This window comes from Triticum aestivum, chromosome 1B (assembly GCF_018294505.1).
Source record: "Triticum aestivum cultivar Chinese Spring chromosome 1B, IWGSC CS RefSeq v2.1, whole genome shotgun sequence".
In the NCBI taxonomy this organism is placed as follows: Eukaryota; Viridiplantae; Streptophyta; class Magnoliopsida; order Poales; family Poaceae; genus Triticum; species Triticum aestivum.
This window is the reverse complement of record NC_057795.1, coordinates 427,560,503-427,577,809: the sequence shown is the minus strand read 5'-3', so window position 1 is coordinate 427,577,809 and position 17,307 is coordinate 427,560,503. Positions and strand designations below refer to the sequence as shown.

Sequence of the window (17,307 nt, the reverse complement as noted above, 5' to 3'; positions counted from 1 at the left end):
ATCTGTTGTCGAGATTCTGCTGGTACTTATAGTGCAGTAGAAGGTCCAAGTCCACCGGCTAAATCTACAAACACAGTATCACCTGCTCCACCAGCTGCAGCATCCGCTTCAACTATACCAGCATCTCAACGAGTTACTCATTCGTTTGCTCCGGAATTGTCCAGTTCCCAAGTTGCCTTCACACCTAACACTACTGATACGTCTCCAACGTATCTACTTTTCCAAACACTTTTGTCCTTGTTTTGGACTCTAACTTGCATGATTTGAATGAAACTAACCCGGACTGACGCTGTTTTCAGCAGAACTGCCATGATGTTGTTTTATGTGTAGAAAAGAAAAGTTCTTGAAATGTCCAGAAAATCCACGGAGGAACTTTTTGGAATTAATAAGAATTTCTGGGCGAAAGAAATACACCAGGGGGCCCACGGCCTGTCCACGAGACAGCCCCCTGTAGGGCGCGCCCCCTATCTCGTGGGCCCCCTGGACCTCCATCGACCTCAACTCCAACTCCATATATTCCGTCTCGCGGAGAAAAAAATCAGAGAGAAAGTTTCATCGCGTTTTGTGACACGGAGCCGCCGCCAAGCCCTAATATCTCTCGGGAGGGCAAATCTAGAGTCCGTTCGGGGCTCCGGAGAGGGGGATTCATCGCCGTCGTCATCATCAACCATCCTCCATCAATAATTTCATGATGCTCACCGTCGTGCGTGAGTAATTCCATCGTAGGCTTGCTGGACGGTGATGGGTTGGATGAGATTTACCATGTAATCATGTTAGTTTTGTTAGGGTTTGATCCCTAGTATCCACTATGTTCTGAGATTGATGTTGCTATGACTTTGCTATGCTTAATGCTTGTCACTAGGGCCCGAGTGCCATGATTTCAGATCTGAACCTATTATGTTTTCATGAATATATGTGTGTTCTTCATCCTATCTTGCAAGTCTATAGTTGTTGGGGATCGTAGCAGAAAATAAAAAATTTCTACGCATCACCAAGATCAATCTATGGAGTCATCTAGCAATGAGAGACATAGGAGTGCATCTACATACCCTTGTAGATCGCGAGCGGAAGCTTTCAAGAGAACGGGGTTGATGGAGTCGTACTCGTCGTGATCCAAATCACCGAAGATCCTAGTGCCGAACGGATGGCACCTCTGCGTTCAACACACGTACAGAGCGGAGGCGTCTCCCGCACCTTGATCCAGCAAGGAGGAGGGAGAGGAAGAGAGCTCCAGCAGCAGCAAGACACCGTGGTGGTGGTGGAGAGGCAGTACTCCGGCAGGGCTTCGTCAAGCTCTTAATGGAGGAGGAGATGTGTTGGGAAGGGGAGGGGCTGCGCCTTTGATGTGGTGTGCAGCCCTCCCCTAGCCCCTCTATTTATAGGGGAAGGGGGAAGGGGGCCGGCCCCCTCTAGATGAGATCTAGAGGGGGAGGCAGCGGCCAGGGGAGGGGGCTTGCCCCCCAAGCAAGGGGGGCGCCCCCTCTAGGGTTCCCCCCCCCCCCAACCCTAGGTGCATGGGCCCAAGGGGGGATGCGCCCAGCCCTCCAGGGGCTGGTTCCCTGCCCACTATGGCCCATGAGGCCCTCCGAGAGAGGTGGCCCCTCCCGGTGGACCCTCGGAACCCCTCCGGTGGCCCCGGTACAATACCGATATGCCCCCAAACTTTTCCGGTGACCGTATGACAACTTCCCATATATAAATCTTCACCTCCGGACCAATCTGGAACTCCTCGTGATGTCTGGGATCTCATCCGGGACTCCGAATAACATTCGGTAATCACTCACAAGTCTTCCTAATAACCCTAGCGTCACCGAACCTTAAGTGTGTAGACCCTACGGGTTCGGGAATCACGCAGACATGACCGAGACAACTCTCCGACCAATAACCAACAGCGGGATCTGGATACCCATGTTGGCTTCCACATGTTCCACGATGATCTCATCGAATGAACCACGATGTCGAGGATTCAAGTAATCCCGTATACAATTCCCTTTGTCAATCGGTATGTTACTTGCCCGAGATTCGATCATCGGTATCCCAATACCTCGTTCAATCTCGTTACCGGCAAGTCACTTTACTCATACCGTAATGCATGATCCCATGACCAACCACTTGGTCACATTGAGCTCATTATGATGATGCATTACCGAGTGGGCCCAGAGATACCTCTCCGTCATACGGAGTGACAAATCCCAGTCTCGATCCGTGTCAACCCAACATACACTTTCGGAGATACCTGTAGTATACCTTTATAGTCACCCAGTTACGTTCTGACGTTTGGTACACCCAAAGCACTCCTACGGTATCCGGGAGTTACACGATCTCATGGTCTAAGGAAATGATACTTGACATTAGAAAAGCTCTAGCAAACGAACTACACGATCTTGTGCTATGCTTAGGATTGGGTCTTGTCCATCACATCATTCTCCCAATGATGTGATCCCGTTATCAATGAAATCCAATGTCCATGGTCAGGAAACCGTAACCATCCATTGATCAATGAGCTAGTCAACTAGAGGCTCACTAGGGACATGTTGTGGTCTAGGTATTCACACATGTATTACGATTTCCGGATAACACAATTATAGCATGAACAATAGACAATTATCATGAACAAGGAAATATAATAATAACCATTTTATTATTGCCTCTAGGGCATATTTCCAACAGTATCCCACTTGCACTAGAGTCAATAATCTAGTTACATTGTGATGAATCGAACACACATAGAGTTCTGGTGTTGATCATGTTTTGCTCGCGGAAGAGCTTTAGTCAACGGGTCTACGACATTCAGATCCGTATGCACTTTGCAAATATTTATGTCTCCATCTTGAACATTTTCACGAATGGAGTTGAAGCGACGCTTGATGTGCCTGGTCTTCTTGTGAAACCTGGGCTCGTTGTCAAGGGCAATGGCTCCAGTGTTGTCACGGAAGAGAGTCATCGGCCCCGATGCATTGGGAATAACTCCTAGGTTGGTAATGAACTCCTTCATCCAGATTGCTTCATGTGCTGCCTTCGAGGCTGCGATGTACTCCGCTTCACATGTAGATCCCGCCACGACGCTTTGCTTGCAACTGCACTAGCTTACTGCCCCACCATTCAAAATATACACGTATCCGGTTTGTGACTTAGAGTCATCCAGATCTGTGTCGAAGCTAGCGTCGACGTAACCCTTTACGACGAGCTCTTTGTCATCTCCATAAATGAGAAACATATCCTTAGTCCTTTTCAGGTACTTTAGGATATTCTTGACCGTTGTCCAGTGTTCCATGCCAGGATTACTTTGGTACCTTCCTACCAAACTTATGGCAAGGTTTACATCAGGTCTGGTACACAGCATGGCATACATAATAGACCCTATAGTCGAGGCATAGGGGATGACACTCATCTTTTTCTCTATCTTCTGCCGTGGTCGGGCATTGAGCCAAGCTCAATTTCACACCTTGCAACACAGGAAAGAACTCCTTCTTGGACTGATCCATATTGAACTCCTTCAATATCTTATCAAGGCATGTGATTTGTGAAAGACCTATGAGGCGTCTCGATCTATCTCTATAGATCTTGATGCCTAATATGTAAGCAGCTTCTCCAAGGTCCTTCATTGAAAAACACTTATTCAAGTAGGCCTAATGCTGTCCAAAAGTTCTATATCATTTCCCATCAAAAGTATGCCATCTACATATAATATGAGAAATGCTACAGAGCTACCACTCACTTTCTTGTAAACGCAGGCTTCTCCATAAGTCTGCATAAACCCAAACGCTTTGATCATTTCATCAAAGCGAATGTTCCAACTCCGAGATGCTTGCACCAGCCCATAGATGGAGCGCTGGAGCTTGCATACCTTGTTAGCATTCTTAGGATCGACAAAACCTTCCGGATGCATCATATACAATTCTTCCTTAAGATAGCCGTTAAGGAATGCCGTTTTGACGTCCATTTGCCATTTAAACATAAAAGAAGCCTAGACGACCCTCCTCCTTGGTGCTCCCCCGAATCAGCATGTTCCTGGCCGTTCAATCGCGTTGAATCTGGTCAACCGAGCAGCCAGGTCCGTCGGATTCTTGCCGCTGATTTCACCTCGTGATTGATTTTTGAGGTCCATGACTGGTGGGCTCGGGGTCCCTTTCAATTGGCTAGGTGAAACTTTACTGGGTGAAACTACTCTTTCGCCACTCGCCTCGTGCGCCTCGCTCATTTGCTGGCACGCTTCGGCCCCCACAGCGAAACCTAGCTCTCTTTCCCCTCGACCCCCACAGCGCAGTGCATCACCACTCCTTCCTCCCTCATCAGCCGCCGCCGGGTCTTCTTGCTGGGGTGGAAGAGTAGGGGATCCGGCCGAATCGGAGGCGTGCGGGCCTGGTGGCGGGCATCTTTGGCAGGGGCGGCGGCGGGCCTGGTGGCGGGCATCTTTGGCAGCGGCGGCGGCGGGCATCTCCGGCAAAAGGCGATGGCGGGGATGCTCGATTCGCCATGGACCGGTCCCTACAGGAGAGAGAAAGAAAGAGAGGAGGGAGAAAGCGAGAGGAAAGAGGAGAGGGAGGTGCGACGGCGGGCGGGAGAGGGTCTCCGGCCGGTGCGAGACATTCACGTCTCTCCTCCTCTCCTGCTCTCGACCACCACCGTGGCCCTCCTTCTCCCCTTCAATTCCCTGTCTCCTCTTCTCTAGAGTTACCTGAGTGGTCAACACCGAGAAAGATGGGGAAGACAGAGCCAGCGAGGAAGACGGCTTGACTCTGCCACCGATGCTGACCGGCCAATTCCGTCGGGCGTTGTCATGGGAGGAGGCGAACCATCGAGGAGCAGCACGGGAGGAGATAAGATAAGCCGCCGGAATCCCTGTTCACTTCTGGTTGCATCTTGCCCGTGAGCTCCTTCTTCTTACAGCCAGCTTGGCCCTTTTCTTGCCATGTTTTGGGTGATGCAGGGTATCAAGCAGGCGATGGCGAGGATCAGATGCGGTAGCAGCTGAAGGAGTCATGGAGAGGGGGCGAGAGTGAGCAGCGGCTGCCGGCCAAGAAGGAAGAGGCTGGGGCGAGGACCGGAGGAGGAGGTGCTCATGGTGGAGCATAGGAGGACGGAGGCGGAGTGCTGCTGCAACGGCTGTGGGACTGGGCGAAAGGTGTAGAGGGCCACAATGAGGCAGACGACAGTGGATGGCAACAATAGGTGTTGGCGGATGCTCCGAGACCATGAAGAGCCTATTCAATGGTGTATGCCCTCCCTGTTCGTTTTAGTGGGGGTTCTAGCTCTGGATTGGTGTGATGCAATTCTGAGTTGTTTTGCGTGCGTGTATTGTGTGATGCAGATGAGAAGGATGACATGGAGATGGAGGATTCCGACATGGCACCTCCGTAATCGCGCAGTTGGAGAGCATGCATGAGACCACTACTTCTTGCCTTCCAGTAATTTTAATATTATAGGAATGTAAGCGTGTACTAAGTAGAAAATATGGTTGAATTCAGTGCCCCTGCATTTACACGACTAGGTGTTATTCTTTTATTGTTTCCTTTGATGCGCTAAGTACAAATTGGAGCTTGTTGGGTACAAAATGTTTCAGGGACTATTTAGGATCAGAATTATTGTCATGTTGTCCAGATATTGCTCTAAGAGGTTCCTAGAATTAGTTTAGGATCAGAGTTATTGTCATGTTGTCTATATATTACTCTGAAGAACCCAAACGAGCTTTTCAGGTTGTTTGGTTAATTTTTGCCCCCCAAAGGTCAGCTTTGGCCAGTTTCTTGCTAGAATATTATCATAAGGCTTGATTAATTTTGAACTTACCTTTGTCATTTCACTCTTATGTTATTTTAATAGTTATTTGACATGCTGTAAACTAATTCTATTATTTTTCTAGGGAGAAGTAGAAGTTGAGGGGAAGCTACTGCATGCTGGAAAATCAGTTGGTGTTGTCTATGTTGGTTTCAGGAAGAAAAGTACTATCAAATTGATGGCTCAGGCACGTCATACAAAGTACCTTGCTGTATCTAGCAGATTGCGAGGATTCCCTTCTGTTGTAAGATAAAAACCTGGTTATATGTTGCATCCCAAAATCAAGATGCTGATTCGAGAAGAGGTAAGAGCTGTCGGCATGGCATGGTGTGCGACCTTATCCCGGAGCATGCACTTTATTAGTATAAAGTAGTGGGTATCAATGTTTTCTCATACATATGATTCTGGAGGAGCAGGAAATGGTAGACTTAATTTCAGTTAGATAAATAGGTGTACCGCCACTATTTAGGTAATCCCTTGTATTTTTTTGCCAGGTTCATGCTATATACATCGTGTATATACGCATAAAGTACACCCACATAAACTATAGTTCGTAGTATCAGCGGCAAACAAAGGCGCAACTAAGTAGTACCATGTCCCTATTATAAATGGGTAGAAAAATAAGAGCTTATCAAAAGAACAGTATCTCTGTTACATGATAAGCATTCCACTATCATGCAAATAGTATGATCCAAATTAACCAGTTTCAGAAAATCATCTGGCTAATTGAAAAAGAAAGAAGAGATCCAAGCCATCTATTTGGTAGTTGCGCTTATTAAATTTTTATAGTTGCGGTTACTAAATCATCTGGCTAACTGAAAAAGAAAAAATGGACTTGGAGTCTTTCTAAAATTTGTTTATAGTTGCGGTTATTAAATTTTTAATGCAATCTTATAATGTTATGTACTCTTAATTTTCCAGAATGCTTTCAAAGATGTGAGAGTGCAACTTCATATAATTTGAAGTTAATTGTACATGTACTTAAATGGAAGCATCTATTGGCCCCTCGAACACTTGACATAGGCACATTCAAAATAGATTATCTCTTATGACTCATGATCAGTCACCTCTTGGAAAGCTGAGGTGAGTTCAGAACATTCCATAACCAATGATTTTGTAGGTTGGTGGATTACACCACACATGGCTATTAGATTATAAATTACTCAAGTAGTAGTTCAACGAGGTCACTAGAAATATGTTCTGATCAGGTAGAGATAGGAACCAACATTATGCTTATTCCTTTGCCTGCCATTTTAGTTCAATAGATGAAATGTCACGCATTGTTCCATGCCTATCTAGACCACTAATGTAGCTAATTTTGTGTTCTCATAATGATTCTCAAATTTTGTATCTTTTCCATTTCAGGCACCATTTCTAAATTGTTTAGCATCCACGAATTTGGCGATCGTGATCTTTCTTGCCTAGGTGACCTGCTCCCAGTCATTCTTCCCTCCCCTATGATCTCTCTCTATGAAGTTTCAAATTTGTTTTGGTCAAATTTGATATGAATCTTTGGTAAAACAATCAACAGAAATCTGACAATATTGCTGACAAGAACGAACAAATGTGAGTAATGGCTTCTGTCCCGGAGATTGGTTCATGTTAGTTATTCTATATTTGAAATAGTATACATGTAGTTTGCAACTATCAGTGGTGATAATGATGGGTAGTAATAGTACATCTATTTAAATTTATATTCTAAACATTTCTAGCTGAAATCAAGTCCTTACTTTGTAAGGTAAAATCACTCTGGTTAAGCACCAACTATGGTTAAAGTTTTGTCTCTTTTGTGTGCTATGCATGATTGATCTGATTTTGCTGGTCGGGTAAGAAATTCAAGTAATACGACTATTGCAATGCATCTTACTACATGTTTGTATTTATTTACATTGATATTTTCTTACTGCTTGCCTGTCCTTTCTCCTCTCCCTGCGCCCTACTTGTGTGTTCTTGCTCTTGCTTGTTGCATGCGCAGGTTAATTTCTTCTTGTGCTGTCCTGTGTCCTGTGTCCGCCCTCACATTGTTCGCGTTAGTCTGCACTCCGTTCATTTGCATGGAACATGTTTGATAAAATGTCTGTGCGATGACCCGTCCATTTTTTCCTCAGTTCATTTTCCTGCTGCTCGATTTTGGTGTTCCTCTGGATAGCCTGCTTTCCTGGCTTGTTTCCGCTTCTTAGCTCTGGTAATGCACTGTTACTTTGCTTCTTTGTTTGCTTCTCAGATGAGCAGACCAATGTGCCGGTAAGAAAGAAAATAAGCAGTTTGATGTAGTTAAAAAGGACGGTACTGAATAGCCATGTTTCTGTACAAATAGGCAGGTTGATGTAGTAAAAAAGAATGGTACTAAAGAGCCATGTTTCTGTGCAAGCTGGATTAGAAATGCGGCTGCTCTGCTGTCCTATAACTAAAGATCTTTTGCATGGACTTTCCGTTGGACCACAGCAGGGCCTGTTAATTGCATCCTTTTATATGATTCATGTTTTCTGCACATTGTAATGGATTGATGAAAGGATCCGATCTAGTGTGCATTGTTATTCTTCTGTTCTAACACTTCTGCCTAAATTTGTTTGGCAGGTTGGACGATTTGCTGTGTTCCTGCATTTCTTTGCTGCTGCTCAAGGTTTGCTCTTCTTTTCCCCAGCATGCCATTGTTTCTAGCTACAAATATGTTTATCTTTCTATGTGGGCTGTTGTGTTAGTTCATTTACTGATCATCTTATCTTTGTCATGTTCCTGTTATTTGGGTGGTCTACCTTTGGCTATGAATGTACGTATATTATTGTCATGTTCCACTTATCCCTGCATCCCTGAACAATGCTGGCAAACTAATGTCCCTTTGCCTATGTAATGGTGTTATAGACTACCACTTGTTTTGTCAGGCTTACTAACTGATTTGTTTTTACATTATCATGAATATGCTTTAGGCATGTCTCTTCTCTGTTTCGGTGACCCTTTGCCAGTCTCTTCATTTTCTGATTATACTCATGTTTTCCTGTATGTAGATGTGATTGTAAATGGCATTAAGAATGAATAGATCCGACTCGAGGATGGCATGGTTGATGTATGCAACCATGGGAGTGTAAGCTTAGTCTGGTCGCCATCACCAGAGTGATGTGAAACAAGGTTTTCAGGGAACTATTTTGAAAGACATGTGTTTACAGAACACATGTTTCATCGTCTTCTCTTTTTCATGAGTTATTGAACAGATCTTATGAAGCTTGATTGATAGTGTTTCAACTCAGATGAAGTGGTCTGGACGATCAGGTTTTGCAGATCCTGGAGATCGTTATACCTTTTGTACAATGCACTGTTCTGGATTCAAATTGACTGTGAGTGTTGCATGCCTTTGTATTGTGTTGCTGAACCTCACTAAGTTTCTCAATGTCCAAGTCTTTTGTTCTTAGAAAAACTATTTTGTTGCATCCACATTAACCATATGTATTTACATTTTCACTTTTGAATTGTAAAATAAAGCCCTTATTGGTAAACACGCACGTGATTAGCAGTGTTTCAAATTTTCTAATTTACTATGCTTTTCATCTCAGGTCTTCCAAGACCTAAATCATCAGAAACCCATCCTTAACTGCTAAAAAATACATCCTTAACTGGTCTATACATCTTACATAAGTATGGTTTTTTTAACCTCAGATTTCTCAGTGTGATAATCATATTTTTATCTAAAAAAATGCTTCCTTAACTGCTCTATACATAGTATACAAATATGATTTTTTTAAACTGATATTTCTCAGCTTTATAAACACATTTTTGATATCACATGATTTAACACATGGGCTTTTTACTACCAATATCGAATATGTCCTTGCTAAATGTAACTATTTTCATCGACAACATGACTTTAGCGGGTCTCTGCGCCATTTGGCGCAACGGGTCAACTAGTATAGGGAACAAAGCAGCATATTACATACACTGGCCGTCAAAATTGGCCACCAGTGCAAATAAACGCGGCAGCAAAACAAGAGCATAACTGAAACAACTTTAGAAGAGCTCAAGAAACGTTATCCTGGGTATTCATCATGCTGGCAATAAGCTTAGCAAGCTGATTAGCTTTGTCCTGTTTGGCGCTAAAATCCTCAAACGCTTGTTGTTGCACCAGAAAGTATGCATCTGAATGCTCCAGGGACTTCCGCAGTCCTTCCGCTTCTTGTCGCAGCACAACTGATCGATGTCTTTGAGCTTGTAGTTGAGACTCAAGAAACCAAACTGATTTGGACAGTGAGTTTGAATAGCTTGTGCATGCGGTAGTGGTCAGTAACTCGAACACTAAACCAAGACAGGACTTTGGGGTTGTCTCGCTGTCTTCAAGATAGTCTTCCTTAGTTGTTTTATCAGTTTTGTTGGAGACCAACAAGGATGTGTCACTATCCTAAACCTTATCTGCATTACTTCCTTTACCATTGCTTAATAAGGCACTCTTCCCTAATATTCTGTCAGCATTCTAAAAGAAGAAACAAGCAGACACATAACAAGTTTAGCATGTACTAGTATATGAAACTCATTTCGGTGAACCAGTTCATTAGTAAGGTGGACAGGATTAAACTACCAAGTCTTCTATTGCCAAGTACTAGTACATAATAAAAGCATCAAACAAACATATATCTATGTCCTATGGTCACTGCATTGTCTTGCCAAATTAAAATAGAGACACGGATCAAATCATATCAGTTCAAGACAAAGCAGCAGTGAAAGAATACAAAGCGTGGGAAACTACAGGGCACAACAAGATTTCAGATGGGTACCACGGGTCTACATGTACAACAACATGATTGGCTCTGTTGTGATGCTAGTATCTCATAATCATAGTATGCAGCAATTGCTAACATGATTCGGACGGACTTCAGCTTCGCCACTGGAGAGAAAGTCTGATCGTAGTCAACCCCTTGAACTTGTCAATAACCCTTAGCGACAAGTCGACCCTTATAGATGGTAACATTACCATCCGCGTCCGTCTTCTTCTTAAAGATCCATTTATTTTCTATCGCTCGTCGATCCTCGGGCAAGTCTGTCAAAGTCCATACTTTGTTTTCATACATGGATCCTATCTTGGATTGCATGGCTTCAAGCCATTTGTTGGAATCTGGGCCCGCCATCGCTTCTTCATAGTTCGAAGGTTCACCGTTGTCTAACAACATGATTTCCAGGACAGGGTTGCCATACCATTCTGGTGTGGAACATGTCCTTGTGGACCTTCGAAGTTCAGTAGCAACTTGATCCAAAGTACCTTGATCAGCTTCCTCTCTAGTCGGTGCAGGCACCATAGGAACATCTTTCTGAGCTGTGCTACTTTCCGGTTCAAGAGGTAGTACTTCATCGGGTTCTACTTTCCTCCCACTTATTTCTTTTGAGAGAAACTCTTTCTCCAGAAAGGACCCGTTCTTGGCAACGAAGATCTTGCCTTCGGATCTAAGGTAGAAGGTATACCCAATGGTTTTCTTAGGGTATCCTATGAAGACGCATTTTTCCGACTTGGGTTCGAGCTTTTCAGGTTGAAGTTTCTTGACATAAGCATCGCATCCCCAAAATTTTAGAAATGACAGCTTAGGTTTCTTCCCAAACCATAATTCATACGTTGTCGTCTCAACGGATTTAGACGGTGCCCTATTTAAAGTGAATGTAGCTGTCTCTAGAGCGTACCCCCAAAATGATAGCGGTAAATCGGTGAGTGACATCATAGATTGCACCATATCCAATAGAGTGCGATTACGACGTTCAAACACACTGTTACCCTGAGGTGTTCCAGGCGGCGTGAGTTGTGAAATGATTCCACATTTCCTTAAGTGCGTACCAAATTCGTGACTTAAATATTCTCCCCCAGATCTGATCGTAAGAACTTTATTTTTCGGTCACGTTGATTCTCTACCTCATTCTAAAATTCCTTGAACTTTTCAAAGGTCTCAGACTTGTGTTTCATCAAGTAGACATACCCATATCTAATTAAGTCATAAGTGAGAGTGAGAACATAACGATAGCCTCCGCGAGCCTCAACGCTCATTGGACCGCACACATCAGTATGTATGATTTCCAATAAGTTGGTTGCTCGCTCCATTGTTCCGGAGAACGGAGTCTTGGTCATTTTGCCCATGAGTCATGGTTCGCATGTGTCAAATGATTCGTAATCAAGAGACTCCAAAAGTCCATCAGCATGGAGCTTCTTCATGCGTTTGACACCAATGTGACCAAGGCGGCAGTGCCACAAGTATGTGGGACTATCGTTATCAACCTTGCATCTTTTGGTATTCACACTATGAATGTGTGTAACATCACGTTCGAGATTCATTAAGAATAAACCGTTGACTAGTGGGGCATGACCATAAAACATATCTCTCATATAAATAGAACAACCATTATTTTCGGATTTAAATGAGTAGCCATCTCATATTAAATGAGATCCAGGTACAATGTTCATGCTCAAAGATGGCACTAAATAACAATTATTGAGGTTTAAAACTGTCGGTGTACTAGAGTAGGGGTACCCTAGTATCCCGAACTTGTGCACGGGCAGTCGCAGCGCCCCGCGGCAAGGCTTGCTGGGTGACCGCCAAGGTCCTCCGTGGTCCCTTTGGAGCCATTCAAGAACAAAGTATTTAAGCCAAGGAGACAAAGCCCCGGCAAGAGGAGCTTGCCGGGAAGGCCAACCAAGGCATCGCAAGGAACTTGCCGCGACGCGCCACGCGTCCCGGCTAGGCCCGGTGAGCGACAAGCTTCCGGGCGCGGCAAGACAACGACCGCGGCAAGGCGCTTGCCGCGACAAGCTACCACTCTGTACCCGCGCTCCAGCACATCCACCAACGTGTCGCCCTGGGGCCTTTCCAGGCGCGCGTGGCAAGAGTCTGTGCAGCCAGCGGTGCGAGGTGGCAAGCGGCGCTGACAAGATTGTCATCGTGGCGAACGGTGCCGTCCCTGACGGTCCTTTTCTGCACTATTTGGGCGACGCAGACGGGCATTTAATGCCTTTGTCCCCTGCCATCAGGGTTAGGTAGGATACACTGTACAGGTAGTTGTACCAACCGCAACTCCTTTTCCATTTTTGCCCTTGTCTGCGTTGCCACCTGTCGGTGACCCCTTTGAGCATATAAAAGGAGGCCCATGCGCAACGTAGGGGAAGGGGGTTCGGATTCGAAACCAGAAAACACTCACGCTCGGTCTCGTGTGTACTGTAGCACTCAACGCACCCGAGCAAGAACTCAATACAATCAGACAAGCAGCAGTAGGAGTGTTATCTCTCCGGAGAGCTCCGAAGCTGGGTAAACTGCTCGTGTGCTTCGCCTCGATCTGCTCTTCGTGCGATCTCCGCCCCCGCCGAACCGAAAGGGACTCGGTCCGCCGGTCCCATAGGTGTTCGTGGATCAGTTTCCCCGACATCTTTGGCGCGCCAGGTAGGGGGCGTCGAGATTGTGTGAACCTGATCCGGCGTTCACACGGGCTAGATCTTCATTTTCTTCATCGACATGCCACCGAAGAAGAAGACTTCGGCGGCAGCTGTTCCGTCCGCGTCGATCCCACCACCGTCGGAGCAAATGAGTGGTGGGGCAGACGCCGGCGGAAGAACGGACATCGACGAGGGAGCTCACAGTGCTGCCAGGTCCAAGGACAAGGCCGCGCAGACCTCGGCGTTCGTACATGTACCGCGCCCATCTCAGGAGGCGCAGGACCGACAACGTCATGGTATTCACATTGCCATGCGTTCGTTGGACCAAGATCGAGCTGGTGGATCTCGGGGTGCTCAGGGCCAGCATGCGCGCCTGCGTGCTGGCACGAGCGAGACACGGTCGCCTGGACGGGATGCTGCTCCTTCTAACATAGTTAGAAGTCCGAGCACATCCCGCTCCTCGCACCGTTAGCCACTGCCGCTCACCACTCCAGCAGAAGCTTTGGCGCGAGCTCAACTGCTCCTGGATTACCCTCCAACGGAAGACAAGATCGACGGATGGAGGGCCACCATTCAGAGTCACATCGGCTTCGCCAACGGGACACTCCACGGCAGCCGAGTACATCGCTGCCGCGGCAGGACCGCCAGGCGCGAGCCGGTGGCGACGAAACCGGTGGGGGTGCAACCGCCATGCACTCTCCACCCCGAAGGCCAAGATCGCCGACTCGTCGGATCCACCTCGACAGCGACTCCACCGCATCATCGGATCCACGAGCTCGTCGCGATCAACGCCAAGTTCTTCACGAACGACAGCAAGAAGACACTCGTACTCGCATCGAGCGCCGGAGAGAAGCGCGGCGTCAATCAGACCAGCACGCTGGGCCCTCTGTCGACATGCATGCGCCAGGGGAACCAGGCGACTTGCCGTACGCGGTAGGTTGCCCTGCGTTCACTCATGAGCTGCGGCAAGTCCAGTGGCCCAGCACGAAGAATTTCAAGCCAGATGTACCAGAGAAGTATGACGGCAAGTCGCATCCGTCGGAGTTCCTCAGCATCTACACCATCGCGTTGCAAGCTGCCGGGGGACGGGATGACAAGATCCTTGCCAACTACTTCCCGCTGGTGCTCAAGCCCAATGTCAGATCCTGGCTCATGCACTTGCCGGATAACTCCATATCCTCCTGGGCAGATCTATGCCATCAGTTTGTCGGCGCCTTTACAGGCGGCCACAAGCCTCATGGCCAAGAGAGTGACCTTCACCTGCTCGCCCAGAAGGAAGGAGAGCCCCTGCACAAGTACATTCAGAGATTCAGCCGCGTACAGCACAACATCCCAGATGTCCACCCTGCCGCGGTGATCAGCGCGTTCCATCAGAACATGCGGAACCGCAGGATGCGGGAGGAGATGGCGATGTGCAAGATCAGAGACGTCAGTGAGCTATATGCCTTGGCCGACAAGTGTGCACGTGTTGAGGAAGGGAGGAAACACCCCGGAGAGAATACAGGAGCAGGAGGATCTGATAGTGAGGAGACTACCCCGGCAAAGAAAAACCGGCGGCGGAACAACAGGAAAAAGAAAGGCAAAGAGGTGCTAGTCGTTGAGCAGTCTGGCAAGAAAGCCAAAGCTGGTAGCTCCGGCAAGGAGATTGTCGTGGGCACTAACTACCAGGCTGTGGCGGTCGCCGACAAGCAGGACGGCACCAACAAGCAGTACTGCAAGATCCACCGCACCAAGGGCCATGACCTCCAGAGCTGCAAGAAGGTCGAGCAGCTTGTCGAGCAGTAAAAGGCTGAATACGAGCGCCGCGACAAGGAGAAAGCCCAGGAAGGTGCTGGAGGAGCCAACAAGAAACGTCCCGGCCGAGGAGGACGCCGCGGCAAGGCCAAGCAGCGGCAAGGAGACAGACCCCCCGCGGCCGCGACAAGGATGAAGATGATGACGATGATGAAGATATGGATGATGACGAGACCGATGAGCAGGAGTTCCAGAAAGCCACAGAGGTCCTGTGTGTTGACGGCAGTGCTTCTCTGCATACTTCACACCGCCAGCTCAAGCAGTGGGTGCGGGAAGTCAATGCGGCAGAACCACCCATCGAGTCACGCAAGTCTCTGAAATGGTCCAGCACGCCTATCATCTTTGATATTGAGGACCACCCTGATCGCATAACTGCGGTCGGGTGCTTGCCAATGTTGGTTTCACCAACTATCCGCAACCTCAAGGTCACTAAGATGCTAGTTGACGGCGGGGCCGGCTTAAACTTGATCTCCTCCGCGGTACTCCAGAAACTCCAGATCCCTGATAGCGAGCTCGAAGAGACCGGCACATTCCAAGGAATCAATCCAGGAAGGAGCAGGCCGAAGGGAAAGATCACATTGCCGGTGACATTTGGCAGCGAGTTGAACTTCAGGACTGAGAGGGTCACTTTTGACGTTGCTGATTTTCCATTACCTTACAATGGGATACTCGGCCGTCCAGCGCTTGCCAAATTCATGGCAGCCTCTCAGTATGCATACAACGTACTGAAGATGCCAGGCCCGATAAGTGTCATCTCTGTCCCTGGCGACAAGAAGGATGCTCTTATCTGCACCGACAAGATCTACCGGGAAGCAGCAGCAGCAACAGATCGCAAGTCACTTGCCGTTGAAGCTCCCGAGGCGAAGAAGAAGACCAAGTCCGGCAAGAGCTCGGATGCCCACTCCGGCAAGCGCACCTCTTCGGAGTGCTGCGCTACCGTCGAGGACGCACCATCGAGCTCCACCGGCAAGTGTAAGAAGACAATGGCAGCTCCACCAGAGACCAAGAAGGTGTCCGCCAAGGAGGACGGCACTGGTGGTACCTTCACCATCAGTGCCACTCTTGACCCTAAATAGGAAAGCGCGCTCGTTGCTTTCCTGCGGGCGAACGTCGACGTGTTTGCGTGGCAGCCGTCTGACATCCCCGGTGTTCCCAGGAAAGTAATCGAGCACCATCTTGCCGTCTGTCCTCATGCGCGGCCCGTCAAGCAGAGAGTCAGGAAACAGGCAGTGGAGTGCCAAGAATTCATTGCAGAAGAAATCAAGAAATTGGAAGCAGCAGGCCTTGTCAGAGGAGTGCTCCATCCTACGTGGTTGGCCAATCCTGTAGTCGTGCGCAAGGCAAACGGGAAATGGAGGCTTTGTATCGATTTTACCGATGTTAATAAAGCTTGCCCCAAAGACCCATTTCCCTTGCCGCGCATCGACCAGATTGTTGACTCCACGGCCGGATGTGACTTGCTTTCATTTCTTGATGCATACTCAGGATACCATCAAATCTTCATGGCAGAAGAGGATGAGGAGAAGACCGCATTCATCACCCCATGTGGCACATACTGTTTCATACGGATGCCTTTCGGTTTAAAGAATGTTGGTTCAATGTTCGCAAGGGTAGTCCATGACGCTTTTGAGCCACAAATGCACAGAAATGTGGAAGCATACATGGATGACATAGTGGTCAAGAGCAAGGACAAAGCAACTCTGATTCAAGATTTAGACGAAACCTTTGCAAATCTGCGCAGGATCAATCTCAAGCTTAACCCCGAGAAGTGTGTGTTTGGAGTCCCTTCCGGCAAGCTTCTCGGGTTCTTCGTGTCTCGGCGGGGAATTGAAGCCAATCCCGACAAGATCAAGGCCATTGAGCAGATTGAAGCACCAAAGCGTGTCAAGGATGTACGAAGACTTGCCGGTTGCGTAGCTGCTCTCAGCAGGTTTATCTCTAGGTCTGCTGAGCGAGCCCTGCCATTTTTCAAAATATTGAAAAAGGCAGGTCCAATGAAATGGACTCCGGAGGCGGAGGCTGCGCTGCAGGACTTGAAGAGATACCTGTCCTCCACTCCAACACTTGTCGCACCTAAACCACAAGAGAAGTTGCTGCTGTATATATAGCGGCAACCAATCAAGTGGTTAGTGCTGCGTTAGTAGCGGAGAGGGAGGCGGATGATGAGCCAGCAACCATGGCAGATGCATCCAGCGACAAGCAAGGAACTTCACCGGCAAGCTCTGGTCCCGACAAAGATGGATCTGCGCAGAGGCGTGAGAAGATGCAGAAAAGAATGGTGCAGCGCCCAGTTTACTTTGTCAGTTCCCTTCTGCAGGGAGCTAGATCAAGGTACTCTGGTGTGCAGA

General features: G+C 47.6%; 1 long non-coding RNA gene across 6 annotated transcripts; it reads left to right on the top strand.

Annotated features, from left to right (window-relative positions):
* Positions 1–4,195: 4,195 nt before the first annotated feature.
* On the top strand, positions 4,196–9,266 carry LOC123128902 (uncharacterized). 6 transcript variants are annotated; one of them, XR_006463496.1, is made up of 8 exons: positions 4,196–5,216; positions 5,312–5,430; positions 5,861–6,079; positions 6,697–6,858; positions 7,141–7,200; positions 7,307–7,341; positions 7,884–8,398; positions 8,781–9,266. It is a non-coding gene; the product is annotated as an uncharacterized lncRNA (long non-coding RNA). The 6 variants fall into 6 exon arrangements; XR_006463495.1 differs by having other exon boundaries at positions 4,200–5,216; positions 7,141–7,341; positions 7,884–7,960; positions 8,353–8,398; positions 8,781–9,231; XR_006463494.1 differs by having other exon boundaries at positions 4,197–5,216; positions 7,141–7,341.
* Positions 9,267–17,307: the final 8,041 nt, after the last annotated feature.